The following is a 16268-nucleotide window of genomic DNA, read 5'->3' as shown; positions in this document are numbered from 1 at the left end:
TGTGTGTTCCTAGAAAATCCCATATTTTCTGTTTTATGAAAAATTGTAGTCTTAAAACCCTAAGACCGGGATGGTGATAGTAATGTACTAAAGTGGTGCGTATTTTTATATTTGATAAAACCAGTAAAGTGTATAATTTCGTAAATCCAAAATAACATTGTTAATCCCTATGTGAGTCGTTACAACCATGTTTAATATGACTGATATGCCTGTCATGACGTTCTTTAGGTGTCGGTTTCGGTAAGATATTTGTCACCCTAGACTGGCCCCGTCTAGCTGTAGCGAACAACTCAGGTGTGGGGATGTCAACCCCGTATAGATCTATACACAATTACCTCGCTCTCCCTTCAGGAGACTGTGGTTGCAACTACAGGACTTACGGTGTACGCTAGGTAGGTACGACGAAGGAAAGTCTCACAAGTGCCTTAACAGATTTACGTGAACTTTGACTTCCATTATTGAATAATGAAAACAACATTACTAGTGTAAACTCGTGACTGCAGTTTTATGACACGCGTTTTACAGCTTTATGAGATACAACTTATAACTTGTTCTTTTAACAGCTTTATGATGGACAGATTATGACACGCAAGTTTTTCTGTCGTAATAATTCTGTTTTGTATACCGCTTCGGTTAAATTATTTATAACACTTTTTATAAATAATCATTAATGGACTTATATACTGGTAATATATGTTGTGTAAATAGCATAATCCTTTAAGTTTTTAAACCATTAAAATGATGACAACATATTACGACTATATTACTAATAAAAATAGTTTTTAGTAAAATAATCAAGTTTGTACTTTGTTTAACACACCAAAATTTAGTTTAGGAGTTTTGTAACACAAAATATACTATTTTGTTGTGACTCTAGCATGTCACGATTTTTACAAGATACACATAAAATCTTGAAACTTGTTACATCAAAATATTTGTGTAAGTATAAGTATTAAAAGATATATGTCCAAAAAGTTAACATATTTGAGTATAAAACCCATATTCTTGTCATTTTGAATGTACAACCCATATCCACAAGATTTCATACAACATACATGTTAACAAACACATATCTCAGGATTTTTATGAAGATGCATAAGATAAACTTCATGTTCATGCAAATACCCAAAGGTTAAACACATAACACATTGGTTCATGCAATTATCCAATGGTTAAACAAGATTTGACTTGTATTCCCCCCCCCCCCCCCCAAGAGTATGAAAAACATGAAAAATAGTGGGGTATGAAGCTCACCGTGGAGATTTCGAGTGGTAGAAGAAGAAGAAGAAGGAAATTTTGAGCCTAGCTTGTCTTGGAGAGATCACTCGAAAATGGTGTTCTAAAGGCTTAATACACAACAAAATGAGTGTGTAAATGGAATGTTCTTAGCATAAACATGTAATAAAACACCTTGAGTTTAACATGGACTTACCAAGAAGCCTAGAATCGATTTTTGATGATGATGAAATCGAGATTTTTGGAGAGAAGAAGGAGGATGTTATTGAGAGCTAAGTGAGGAAGTTGAAGTTGTGAAGTGTGTGTGTGTGTGTGTGTGTGTGATCGGCCGCACATAAGGAAGAAAGAGGGAAAAGAGAGTTGACCTTCTTCAAGTTGATGGGATTTGCATGGTTGTATGGAGGTTAAAAGGCTTAGATGCATACTAGATAAAAATGAGGTGGCATTGCTTATTATCCATATCCTTTTTTCCTTTTTTTTAAACCATAACCGACCCATAGGGTTCTCGGCCCAAAGGGTGGCCTAAAAATAGTGGGCTTCGATTTTTGGCTTGGCCCAATAGGAATTTTCGGCCCAATAGGATTTTTCGGTCCATTAAAGCCTAAGAAAAAAGTTTTCGACCCAAAGAGGCCCAAAGGAAAGCTTTCGGCCCAATAAGGCCTAAAGAAAAAGCTTTCGGCCCAATAACACCCAATGAAGGGTTTTGGGCCAATGTAAAGCCCAATAGAAGTTTTCGGCCCATTAGGGCCCAAAGAAAGGTTTTCGGCCCAATAAGACCAAATGGAGAAGTTATCGGCCCAATAGGGCCCAATGAAGAAGTCTTGGTCCAATAGGGGTTTTGGGCCGAGAATTCTTGGGCTAAGGCCAAAAATTGATTGGACTTAGCTATTGGATTGAGTTTTGGACTTGCATGAGGATGTTTCGACTTGAATCACAATGTAGGAACGTATGAACTTAAATATCATTGTAGTTTGAATTTCACCAAATGGGATGATGCAAGATTACATTGAGGAAATTGTCTTGTGCAAGGATCCAATCTTAACCCTAATTTGCTAGTTGTGACACAAATAGCCTTTTTCGGATCGTTAACAGGGGGAATCTCTTAGTTGGCTTTCCCCTTTGACTTACTACTAAACTCTCCAACATGGGCTTTCCTTTTTCACTTGGGTTGAAAGATAACCTTCCTTTTCTTTCCTTTGTCTTAATGAATGGTCTGGACAGGAGCAGTACCAACACTAATGGAATGAGACTTCTTCATTCCCGCCTCAAATTTGTTTTTTAGTTTTACTTTTTTAGGCCATGTTTTATATAAAAAAAATCAAATATACCACTGTTTATGATTTTTCATGCTCTTTAACTAGAGATTTATATTAATATATAAAAACGATTTTTTTTTCAAAAAAATAAAAAACTCATTTCGTTTTAATTTATTTTTTGAAAAAATTAAGATTTATATTTTATCGAAAAAAATTAATAAATATATCAAATTTCATATTTTTTGGTACACTTTAAATATATATTTATATCGATTTAAAAAACAAAAAAAATATTTTTTCGAAATTTTAGCTCAGATTCATGTTGTGATTGCTAAAAACTGAATTATATACAATTCATATTTACGATGTGAATAATAATAAGTCAGGTTCACATTTTGAATCCTAAAAGCAGAAGTATATGATGTTCAGATTCACAGTGTGAATGAATTCACTTGAGAATTTTATAAAACTAATTTTCAAAATAACCCATTTCGTTTTGTTGTTTTTTTTAATATTTAGGTTTATTTTCACCCAAAAAATAAATATATCAAAAGTCATATTTTTTGTACTATTTACAAAAAAACAATTTTTTTTTCTGAAATTTTAGCTCAGATCACATTGTGGATGTTGAAAACTAAATTATATTTAGTTCATATTCACAATGAATAATATTAAGTCAGATTTACATTATGAATTCTAAAAACTGAATTATATACTACTTAGATTCATAATGTGAATAAATTCACTTGTGGATTTTACAAAACTAATTTATGAGTAATCAAAACGTTAAAATATAATAAAAATAAAAGGAAATATACTTCAATTCACATGTAAATTTCACTAAATTAATTTACGAATGATCAAAGAGTAGAAATAGTAAGTCGGGTTCACATTGTAAATGCTAAAAAGTGAATTATTTACAATTAATATTCACAGTATGAATCTGACCAACTAAGATGAATTTTTTTAATATATATCGATGTTGATTTTTATATATAGATGACAAAAAAGAGTATTTTGATATATCTAGTTTTTGTTTTGGATAAAAAATAAACCTAAATATTGAGAGAAAAAAAAAACAATAAAACGGAATGTGTTTTTTTTTCGAAAAAAATAATTTATTTTTTATATATCAGTATGGATGTCTATAGGAAAAAAAAGTATGAGTATATTTGGTTTTTTTCGATAAAAAACATAGACAAAAAAATAAACGATAAAAAGATTAGGTTTCAACTACAATTGCATATCAAAAATCAAATATTCAGGTTTCAACTACTATTGCATATCAAAATCAAATATTTATTAGTTCAAACGTTCCAAAGTCGTCATCATCTACTTCTAATTCTTTTAAAGCGAGGGGTAGTCCTTATGTGACCATTATTTATTTATTATTATTTTTTTTACTTTTTATTTATTTATTTTGTATGGGTTTATAGATAGAAATCTAAAAGGGATAATGATGTAAAATAGTAATATATTTTTTGATTTATACATATTTGTTCATTGAGTTTTTTTGGTCCATATTTACAACATTCTTAGTTTGTTTAAAAAGTTATTTAATATATTATTTAATACTAACATTTAAACCCTTTTAACTTTTAAACATCAACAGCCTCAAACACTTTATAAACATCAACAACTCCGAACATCTTATTATTTAATACTAACATTTAAATATTTATTAAGTACTGAATGTGTATAAAAAATAAGGACTGATTTTGCAACAAAAAAATATTAATGACTAAATGTGCAATATATATATATATATATATATATATATATATATATATATATATATATATATATTAAGGACTAAATATGTATAAAATGAAAAATATATTACCTTATTAAAACATTTTTTGCGGCTTATCTGGAGTAACTATTCATAAAAATTGGATGTATATAATTTATCAAGTTGATGAGGGAAATGTGGACGAAAAAAAAACTCATTGATCAAATATGTACAAAACAAAAAATATAATATCTTTTATCCCGATCTAAAAACTAATCAACTAATAACAATGTGATTTTATAGGAAAAAGTATGTGAAAAAGTTAATCTTGAGTATAAATAACCTCATGGATATTATGGTTATTTTATTGAATAACTCAAATAAAAAGTTATTAATTTTGAATAACTTCAATAAAAAATTAGTAATTTTGCTTTATACCTTTCTACTAAAAGTTATTTTAAATACTTAAGAAATATTTAAATGTTAGTATTTAATAATATATTAAATAACTTTTTAAACAAAGTGAGAAACATCACTTTGCATGTTTGAAACGAAATACATCCTTTTTAGATTTTTTTGATAAATTTTGAGTTAAATCAATATTTTATTCAGTAATGTTTATTGTAAAATTTTGGTGTTGTGGTAGAGAGGATTTCTCCATTATCATAATAGTATTATGTGTACTTGTATAAGGGATTATATATATATATATATATATATATATATATATATATATATATATATATATATATATATTTAAATGTTAGTATTTAATAATATATTAAATAACTTTTTAAACAAAGTGAGAAACATCACTTTGCATGTTTGAAACGAAATACATCCTTTTTAGATTTTTTTGATAAATTTTGAGTTAAATCAATATTTTATTCAGTAATGTTTATTGTAAAATTTTGGTGTTGTGGTAGAGAGGATTTCTCCATTATCATAATAGTATTATGTGTACTTGTATAAGGGATTATATATATATATATATATATATATATATATATATATATATATATATATATATATATATATATATATATATATATATATAAAACAGAGAGAGCAAACCAACGAACCAATGCATACCTTGAGTCGGTTGATTTTTTTATGAAATTCTTTCGTTCCTCGCGATTAAAAAAAGAACCAATTAACTAATTGCTATTGTTTGATTACATAGATTTAAAACTTATTAATTTGAAGTAAATTTAAAAAAAAACCTTATGCATTTGATTAATGCATTATTTTTTTTTTCTATTATGACTGTTGTGCCAACAAAACCAAAATATCAACGTTTTTATGTGTTTGTGTAAAAGGTTTAGAAGAATTTGATGAACAACAATGAGTTTTCTTATTAACTGTAATGATCATCTAAATACAAGGAGCAAAAAAGAAAAAAAATATGCAAACTGTAGAATGGTGATTCTTTACTTGCGTACAACTAACAGAAGGCATACAAACAAGAGTTATATAATTTGCTTTGAAGCGACTGAACATAAGCAAAATTGAAAACTTATTGATTTGAAGTACACTTTAATTGAGTCTGCGCTTTGCCGCAGGTTTTTACGTGTTTTTGTTGCCTATTAAGAGTAATAATTGATTAAATCAGTGACATTTTATAAACTTTTAAGTTGAGGGGTGAAAGTAAGATTTAGAAAAATAGAGAGATTGGAAAATGCAATTTACAAAGTAGATAAGAGAAAATCATATTATATATATATATATATATATATATATATATATATATATATATATATATATATATATATATATATATATATATATACTACTACTACAGAGGATGGGAGATAAAAACGGAAGTCTAAAAACGAAGGGGTAAAAGTTATAATTTTATAAAGTTGAAGGTGGAGGAGATTGAAAGTAATTGTTTTAAAATGTAATAGGATCAGAAATACGATTTTACAAAAAAGAGGGTTGCAAGTGATTGATCATAATACATAGTTGAGGGGTTAAACTTGAAATTAACGCAGTAATAAGCTTGTATCTTATGCAGATGTACCATTAGCTACAGTTGTCTCACAATGACAGAGTTATATATATATATATATATATATATATATATATATATATATATATAAATAATTACTAAATCATTGTTCGGTTATTGAGATCATTTGAAATAAACTCTAAAAAATATCTTATACGTTTGATCGATTTATTGTGTTTTTCCTTAAAAAGGTGAAAATGAACAAATATTGTTGTTTCCTACTCCATTTTGAATGTTAAATAATACACTATAGGCTAAGACTTGACAGTTAGTAACAAAGGAACGACAAAATAACAATTTTTAGGTTAGTTAGCCAAAACTACAAAATCCAAGTTTATATATATATATATATATATATATATACTAATTTTGAAGTGCGAGGTGAACAGTAAATGATTATTATTGGTCCATTTTTTTTTCTTTTTTGATAATCTCGCCTTATTTTTAATTTTTTTAATAATCTTTTCCTTTTATTTCTTTTATCTATTGGTTGATGAGTACGTGTCACTGTTCAATGTTGGCTAAGTGTTATCAGTGTTGGTTACGTGTTATATTTCTGCGCCCACACATCCACCTAAATCGAGTCGTGTCCCCTCTAAGCCGATTTCCAGACTGCTCCACCGCCTGTTCTGTTTATCTGGGTTTCCAGGGACTGTGAGGTTGGTGAACCGGACACCTGATTTTGGTTTTTTAACATGCCCTTAACCAACGTCGTCGTCTGTTTCTCCTTCTCCGAATCCCCCGTGTTTCCCATATCGAGGGTTATAATTTCTTCTTGCTTTCTGTATTAGGGCTTTATGGTCCCCTCCGATATATCGACCCCCTTGGTCATACCCGAGACGACCTCAGTTGCACCAGATACTTTTTCAGTTGTACCAGAGATGCCTGTGGTGGAGGCGTTGGTGTAAGTGCTTGGATAATCGGAAATCATTGGTGGAATTGTGATCTGTTGTGCACAAAAATCGAAAATTTTCTTAGCCCTGTTGTTGTTGCTGTACAGATATGTCGAAATAGAAGAGAGATCGAGTAGGTAAATCACACCCACTTTGCTGCAATATCTTTTGGTTTTAGTGTTTATTCTGAACCAACTTCATCTCAATTTCTTTTGTTTTTTGGTTATTATAATGAATTTATATCATGTTGCAGTTTAAACAGGAGGAGGATTCTGATACAAATTTCATTATAGCTTATTTTTTGGATAAAAAGACAGAAGAAGAGCGAAGCCGATCCCATTCTTGTTCCAGCCAATAAGGACGTATTGGTCAATACATGTAAGCCATCCTTTTTTGCAACTTTAAACTCAAATAATGATTTTGACTTCTATATCTTTAAGAATACATATGCGGTTTGAGATATATAATGATGATTCTGAACTTTTTTTGTAGGAGTTTTGCCATTAATGGGTTGTAAGGGTAATCATTAACCATGTCAATGTTGAAACTTTCAAAGATTCCAATGGTATGACATTGTTTTAGCCTTTTAGGACACTTGAACTATAGATAAGATCATATCCAATCTTGAAACTCCAAAATTTTGGCATAAAAGTAGTTGTAGTTTGATCTTTTTAGGAGTTTGTATTGAAAGTATACCATAATTTTTGTGGGAAAACTTTATGAAGGTTTAAGTGATTCAGGTGATTTTAAGAATTCATCAAAAGGTCAAAAACCACAGCAATTTGAGGTTTCTTTCTCACATGAGTATTGAGGTCAACTTGAGCTAGGATTTGATCAACCAGCTGTGGTATGTATTTTATGAACATGTTTTTTTTATCTGAATAATTTTGGTGCTTAAAATTTCTCTGCTTTTGATGATTTATGATAGATTTGTGCCAAGTGTACTTTTGGGGATCAATATTATGGCATAATATATGGTTGTTGACCTCAAATCACGTTTGGTTTGTTTGATGAATGGGAGATTGAATGTAATTTTCTTCATATCTGTTTCTTATGCTGGTGTTAAAAGCTCTTTTATATGTTCAAAGTGGCCATCAGTTGACATTCCTCTTCATAATGAAGTTTTTGTGAGACCATGTGGCCACCAGGTAAGCTTCTTATGTCACGGTTATGATGTTTCTCTTTTCTATCATGCCTTTATCATTTTTCAGGTTTTGTCTGATCTTAAAAGTGGGATATTGTTCATAATATATGTGTTTCAGATTCAGTTTTGTTATTTGGTTCTTTTTTTAATTTACAAATGTTCAATTCTATTATTTAGTTCTTTCTTTAACTTATTTATGTTTGAATTCTTTTTTCTGGGGGATAAATGGGAGCAGTAGATTACAAGGAAATAAGGAAAATATTCGATTGAAGGGGCTATTGTGCTGTTTGTCGAGGTATTTTATTTATTTTTATTAATTTATTCCCGTTAGATGTCTTGAACTGTTACTCTTTATTATGATTTTGTAAAATATTGGATTGATTCGTGTGGCGAGTTGAGCTTTCTTAGAAGTGTAAATCATACAGATCGTAATATGGTAGTTAAAAGGGAAAATGAATCAAAGCTGCTACAGGATTATTCTGGAAGAAGTAATAAGGGTAAATCTGGAAAATGGCTAAGATCTGTTATAGAGAGAGAGAGAGTAATAAATAGGTAGGAATGATTTCATTTGTAGGCATTCATATATTTTGGGTGATAGTGATACTATTGTATCGGCTCAAGCCTTGTGGCTGTGAGAGAGGGGTTTCCCTGGAACAATCTCTTGATTGTGTTTCATTGTCAATCTATTTCATCTTCTTTCTTACAATTCTTCTTTGTATCATTCAATTTCATTAAACCCTAATTCCTGTTCTTCATCAGTAAACATATCCATTAAATTCCAACTTTTTCTTTTTGAGATTGTATGAGACTGAAATTTCAATGGTGTATAAAGTTTGAATTACTGTCAACCAAGGGACTTTAGTTAAGATAATCTGGTTCGGTAAGTGAAATACATAAAGGTTTACTTGGTTATTGCATCTTAACAGTATGAAACAAACAATATTGCTTACTGTAATAAACTACTAAACTACTGGAAGATGATATTTTCAAAAATAAATTGATTTACATGTAAAATGACAACTCTACCCTTGATACTAAATACGACCTATCACTGAAAATTACCGATTCGAGCCTGCATTTGTAGAGGTATTTCTCATATTCTTCATTTCTTTGCATCTATATTATTAAAGATCTTCATAGACTAATTCATCAAACCTGCTCATTGTTTCAGTAGTGTAGTTCATGAATTTGGAAATAGAGGGGATATGACATCTACATTGATTATTTTTGAAGCATCCATACATTTATGTGGTCTTTGTTATGACCATTTGCTATCTAGGTCCATGTATGAGGTATGTTCATAATAACTTCCTTCAAATTTTGGACAATATTTCTTATATTTATGCATCAAAGATGTTTATTGATGATGGTTCACTTATAGTAAGCAGAATTTGGTGCAAGAGTTAAGTGCTCAGGAAAAGAGGTGTTAGAAGGAGGGCTAGAGATGGCGACATTGTAACATCGGATAGAACTTCTTATCTAATTTTAAGATATGTTGTCATTGCTAGGAAAATGTTACTTATTTAAACTTTCCTTCTAATATACTATAACTTTATAACATTATATTAATTTTAACATTATATAAATCTTGATGCATCTATGCTAATAAATTCACGTTTTTATGTTGTTTCCTTTACCAATTCTAACCCCGCAACGCGGGGATTCTTCCCTAGTTAATACTAAAAAGGATACTTGATATAGGAGTCATCAAACAAACAATTAAAAGTGCATGCTTATCATCATCATATGATTTATACTTTCAAACTTCAAAGTAATAAGATGATATTTATCAGTTTTAGCCTTACTAAGGCTTGTTAGTTGTTAACTACAAGAAATCAACAAATAAATAATATTTTATAAAATATCATTTAAATCAACAACTCTTATATGTTTTCAATCACTCAAATAACTATTAAAAAAATCAAAATCAAGTTCATCAATAAAAATTAGAAATGAAATTTTATTTTATCACTTTTCAACATACCTCTTGAAATTTCTGTCCACAATAGGTGGTCTATTGGAAACCATATCTACAACTCTTACTTCGATTAAGCACGATTGGTGAACTATTACACTGTTAAAAGCAAAACACATTAGCAAGAAAAAAGATAAAAAAAAATGACATTTTTAGTAGTTAATTATCATGTACATGATTACATACATTTTTCCTTATATAAACCACATAGGAGCATTTCAGATGAAGGTTTGTTACGGGCAATAACGAAAACCACTCCATAGAATTTATAGGAACAATAGACATAATTCCAGACACTAGGAGGAAAATTCTACAATATACACGAACCGGTCGAGAAAGAAGTTTTTAATAGATTAGAAGAACAAATGCATATGAATAAATATATCCATATGCATAAGATTAAGTATATATATATATATATATATATATATATATATATATATATATATATATATATATATATAAGAATAAGTATATGGCATATGTATATTCATAATTATATGCATATGATTGTAAATAAGTATATGCATATACATACAAATAAGTATATATATATATATATATATATATATATATATATATATATATAAGAATAAATATATACATGTGCATATGAATATGTATATGCATATTCATAAGTATATGCATATACATATGAATAAGTATATATATGCATAAGAATAAATATATGCATAAGGCAATTAAATACATATGATCATGCTTTGTATATGCATGTGCATATGTATATGCATATTCATATGCATACGAATAAGTATATGATTTATGCATATTCATATGAATATGAATTAGCATATGCATAAGAATAAGTACATGGATATTCATAAGTATATTCATATGCATATAAATAAGTATATGTATATGCATATGAATAAGTATATACATATGCATATGCATATATATAAGAATAAGTATATACAGAAGGCTCCGAGAAGAAGAGCTTTTGGCTCAGAAGTTTTGCCGCTGCAGATCCCGACTTCTAGCTAAACCCCTTGTAAGTAAGTTATGCTTACCCTACTTGAAGTATAACTTATGTTTAAGTTCATTATCATTATTATGAACCTATAAACAATATATGTCCTAAGTATTATAAGTTATACAAAGTGTTATTATAATACCTTTTAACTGCTCACGGTACGGGGAAGCTAGTTTGAAGGGCCGCATAGGGTTGTTGGATTTCAGAACAACTTTAATGCCAAAATGGTCCTGCCCTCTGGTGTTTCGTGTCTGGCCCCTGTCTGTATATAGTAGTTGAAAAGTATTGTTTAACGCTTATATAATACAAGAAATACAATATTGCTCGTAGACCTTGAGTTAATGCTAAATCTAGACTAATAATTACCAGTAATAATTTTTAGAATAAAATCTAGTGATAATGATACTAGGTTTCGTCGAAGGAAAATAAAATTGTTACAAGCGAAGCGCTGCCTGAGGTTGGAGTCATCACTTTAACAAGTGAGTGCATAGTTACTTTCATCATACACATAGATATGAAGTATTTAATATAAACTACGTGCTATGTGTGCATATTATCTGTGTTCTTGATATCTATGCTGGATGAACAAAATATACATGTTTTATTCGATTTAAACTGTATATGTATTTTATACCTATAATTATGATGGGTAAAGATGGGTAGATGATATAGATGATGAAATAAATGATGAAAGGACTCGATGTTTAAGTTGATTCTATCATGTAGGGGTTATAGATGACGACCATGGACTATTCTAGACAGTCCAGCGGAACGCTGGCATGCTGGCAACCTGTAGGTGTTTTTGAACTACGTGTTCACCAGGTGTACTCCATCCCCCTCATGCTTGCCTTTTTGACATATACTGCTAAGGAATCCCCTAAGCAGTGTTGTCCATCCCGATGAAAATCCTTAGTCTAGGTCCCTTAATTTAGATGTTTTAGGGACAGAAAGTGAGGATAACGGGAACGGGTAATCGAGTTGATTTAATTAATGAAATTAATAAACTTAATTATTGTGGGCTGAAAACCCTATGTGCTCACCAGGCTCCCAAGCCTGACCCACTCATTTTCTTATATTACAGGTAGTGGCCATAGTGCACAAGAGTGATGATCTGATGAGAGATCAATGGATTATAGGTCATTAGAATAATAGATGTTGTAAGGCCTATACTATTTCTATTTATGCTTATGTACTGTATTGACAATGACATCCCAACGTTTTTAATATAATGAAAACACATTTATTTGGAAATGTTTTGATAATTTACTTATCATATTTTTGGGAACAAATTCCGCAACGTATTTCTTAAAAAGGATACTCTGATTTTCGAATAAAGCATAAACAAATCGGTCTTTTCTCTGGCCGTGAAATTGGGGAAGTCATAGTTGGTATTAGATCATTAGTTTAAGCAAACTAGGAATTTGTAGGATTTATAGACTTAAACTTAGAATGCTAAGCGATGATTGTGAGATGAGTGTCTGCTATATTTTAGACACGAGCACTAGCTTATTTTAGGAAAGATGCCTAAATTGCTTTTATGCGCTAAATGATTTATGTTATAGCTATAAAGATGCCTTATATGCTACTATTTGATCGGATCTATGGTCTATTGCCGACTGGATCTGGAAAGCTTATGTGTTCAGATTTCTAAGCTTTTAACTACGATATTAGAACTGGCATGTAACTTTTCAGAGAAACAAAGATGATTAAACGTCTATCGTAAATAAAGATCTAAATTCACCTACTTTGGTGTATAGATCAACATGACAAGTACCCAAAGTAGATTCGGAAATGCTAATGGAAATGCTAATGCTAATCAGCGGCTTGTGATTGAGCATGCACCAGAGGTAGCAGGTGCACCCGAGCCAATCACACTGGAAGGAGTATAAGTGATAATGAAAATGAAGTTGGATCGTCAGATGGAAGAGACAAGGCGTCTACTTCAACAAAATAAGGATGAACCTACTGTACCCATCATACAGCCTGAGCTGAACATTGAACAATCAGATGAAGGAAATTATAGTCAGACTGTCAGTCAAGTTGAGCTACGAGTGGGTAGAAGCAACCACCCGAATGGAGGAAAAGATGGACATCGATGCAAGTACAAGGACTTCATGGCATCCAAACCACTGAGTCGTTCTGGAAGCCCAACACCTGTGGAAGTCATGGATTGGATCTCCGAGATGGAGATGATGTTTGAAAGTTGCAACTGCAGCAACAAACAGAAGACCGCTCTCACGGTTACACTGTTAAAGTCAGGGGTACTGAGCTGGTGTAAGTTACTAGCTGATACCATGCCCAAGGGAGAAGCTAGCAAGATGTCTAGGGAAGACTTTTTGGTGCAACTAAAAATGAAGTACTGCTCTGAGCAGGATCTACTGATCAACAACGAGTTTCAGAACCTACAGAATGTAAGAATAAGCGTCACCGAGTATGCTGCAAGTTTTACAGAGAAAATGAAGCTTGTTCCTTACCTAGTTCCAACTGAACTCTCCAAGGTCAAGAAGTTCTCTAATAGATTACCAACAGAATTTGGTCCAATGGTCAAACAAGCAACCACCTTGAAAGCCGCCATATGGGAAACTACGAATGTTGACACTTAGATAAGGGAGAAGGGTTTGGAGAGAGCTGAGGTAGGAGAGAAAAAGAAGTTTGATGGATCTGATGGGTTTTGAGCATTACAACATTCCTATGGTGCACAAGCAATGCTAATTGCTTTGGATCTAGGTTTTTCTCAAGTTATACATGCAAATCAATTATCCAAAGCAAGAATCCTAATCTAGCATACAATTTTCGGATTTAATATACAAACTAGGGTTAGAAGAATACCTTTCTTGTTGATAGCTTGATATTGACCTTCAAGAGCTTAGTGCCTCAATTGCTGCACCTCTAATGGAGTCACAAACACAACTTAGCAAAAGATGAACAAGAGAGAGAGAATGGAGGCTATCAATTTCGGCTAGGGTTTTTCTATGAAGCATAGGGGCCGAAAACTAGAAGCCAAGGGGTCCTTATATAGTTGAGCTGCTACTAGGGTTTTCAGTTGGAAACCCTAATTCCATTGCTTAGGCCCTAAGCAACACATGGACTCCCCACATGAAAAGCCTTGGACGAAATCTTTATGGACTCCCATAGAGTTTTCGTCCACCCCTTATCAATGGGGTCCATTAGCCCAAACTACAACTATTACTAATTTACATAATCAGTCCCCGTTCTTTTAATCAGTATCTTTTGATCACTAAATTAATTCCAAATTAATTTCTGATCAACACTAATTAAATGATATGATTTCTCAATTAATATATTATTCATATGATATATTAATAAATCATTTATCAACCTCATTCTCATAATTCGTCCTGTCAAGTTGCTATGGTGAAGGCAACCCAAAAGGACCATGCTACTATCGGGTCAAGTACATACCAATTATAGTTATGGACTTAGAAACCTAATCCAATAGTCTCCCACTTGGATAAGTCTAATAACTATAACTGCAAGCATGACTTCAAAATCCGATTAGCAATCGTAGCTCTCAAAAGCCGCTGTCGAACTCTGACCTAGTCAATGACGCATCCTTTAGATAAGTGATCATATAATCCTCCATTCTGCAAGATATCGTGTGGACAAAGACATGTAATAGAGTCATACTCAATGTCCAACAATTTGTTTCCCGATTTCTGATTTGTTTGACAACGAACTTAATTGAACACATCAATTCAGTCCTGACCGGGCCCGTCACATAAGTCAACGCAAAATCATTGAGGTGCCCAAGATATCGCTTTTATCCTCTTAGGATAAAAGGAACAGATAAGCTTTGACTTATATGATTCTACTATTTATTCGTTAAATAATACACAACAACACGTTTTATAACATCAAGTTACTGATGCGTTTACGCATTATCAATGCACATCCAACTTGTAAACAACAACTCATATATCTCGGTTTAAAGATTATACGATATTATCGTCTCACAATCACTCGTGATAAATTCCATGAAGTGATTCACATGAGCGTGGGTTTAATCCAATACTCAAATCTTATTTCTGAAGTACTCATGAACGTTGCAGTAAACCTTTGCTATGTCTAAGTACTTTGACAATCTACAACTAATTCATGACATTCTAACCTCATAACTTACTCCGAAAGTATGATTGACTGTGGATAATTTGAACAATCTAATTATTCTGGAAGTAAAACATGCAAAATTGAAACAATAGTAAACAATCGACACAAGATAGTAAACTTTACTCATAACTAGATCTCCACTACTTAATCATCAAATGTCAATTACATTTATCTATTACAAGTTTCTAAACATCTATCTAATCACTAAAACTAATATCGTCCTTTAGACCAATGCTCATTACATGCTGTAAGTGCTTAACCCTGCTCAGACCCTTTGTGAGGGGATCTGCTGGGTTCTCCTATGACGATACCCTCTTGAATACGAGGAGTCCCTCTCCTACCTAATGTCTGATGAAGTGGTATTTTCTGTCGATGTGTCTGGATCTACCATGATCCCTTGATTCCTTGGTCAAGGCAACCGCTCCTTCGTTATCACATAAAATCTCCATAGGCTCATTTATGGCTGGTACAACTCCAAGGTCTCCAATGAAGTTTTTCAACCATATCGCCTCCTTCAACGCTTCGCTCGCTACTATGTACTTTGATTCGCACGTTGAATCAGCCACGATCTCCTGTTTGGAACTTTTCCAAGTAATTACTCCTCCATTTAGGGTAAATACACAGACCGAACGAGAGCGGAAGTTATCTCTATTGGTCTGAAAGCTGGCGTCACTATACCCTATCACTCTCAAGTCATCACTCCCACCAAGTGTAAGGACCCAGTCCTTAGTCCTTCGCAGGTACTTAAGAATGTTCTTAACTGCTGTCCAATGAGCTCTACCCGGGTTCCCTTGATATCGGCTAACCATGCTCAATGCAAAAGCCACATTATGGCGAGTACATGTCATAGTGTACATGATCGAGCCAACGGCGGAAGCATATGGCACTCGACACATTTT

Source organism: Lactuca virosa, chromosome 1 (genome assembly GCF_052849685.1).
Source record: "Lactuca virosa cultivar CGN04683 chromosome 1, Lactuca_virosa_CGN04683_v6, whole genome shotgun sequence".
NCBI lineage: Eukaryota > Viridiplantae > Streptophyta > Magnoliopsida > Asterales > Asteraceae > Lactuca > Lactuca virosa.
This window is presented reverse-complemented; position numbering follows the sequence as displayed.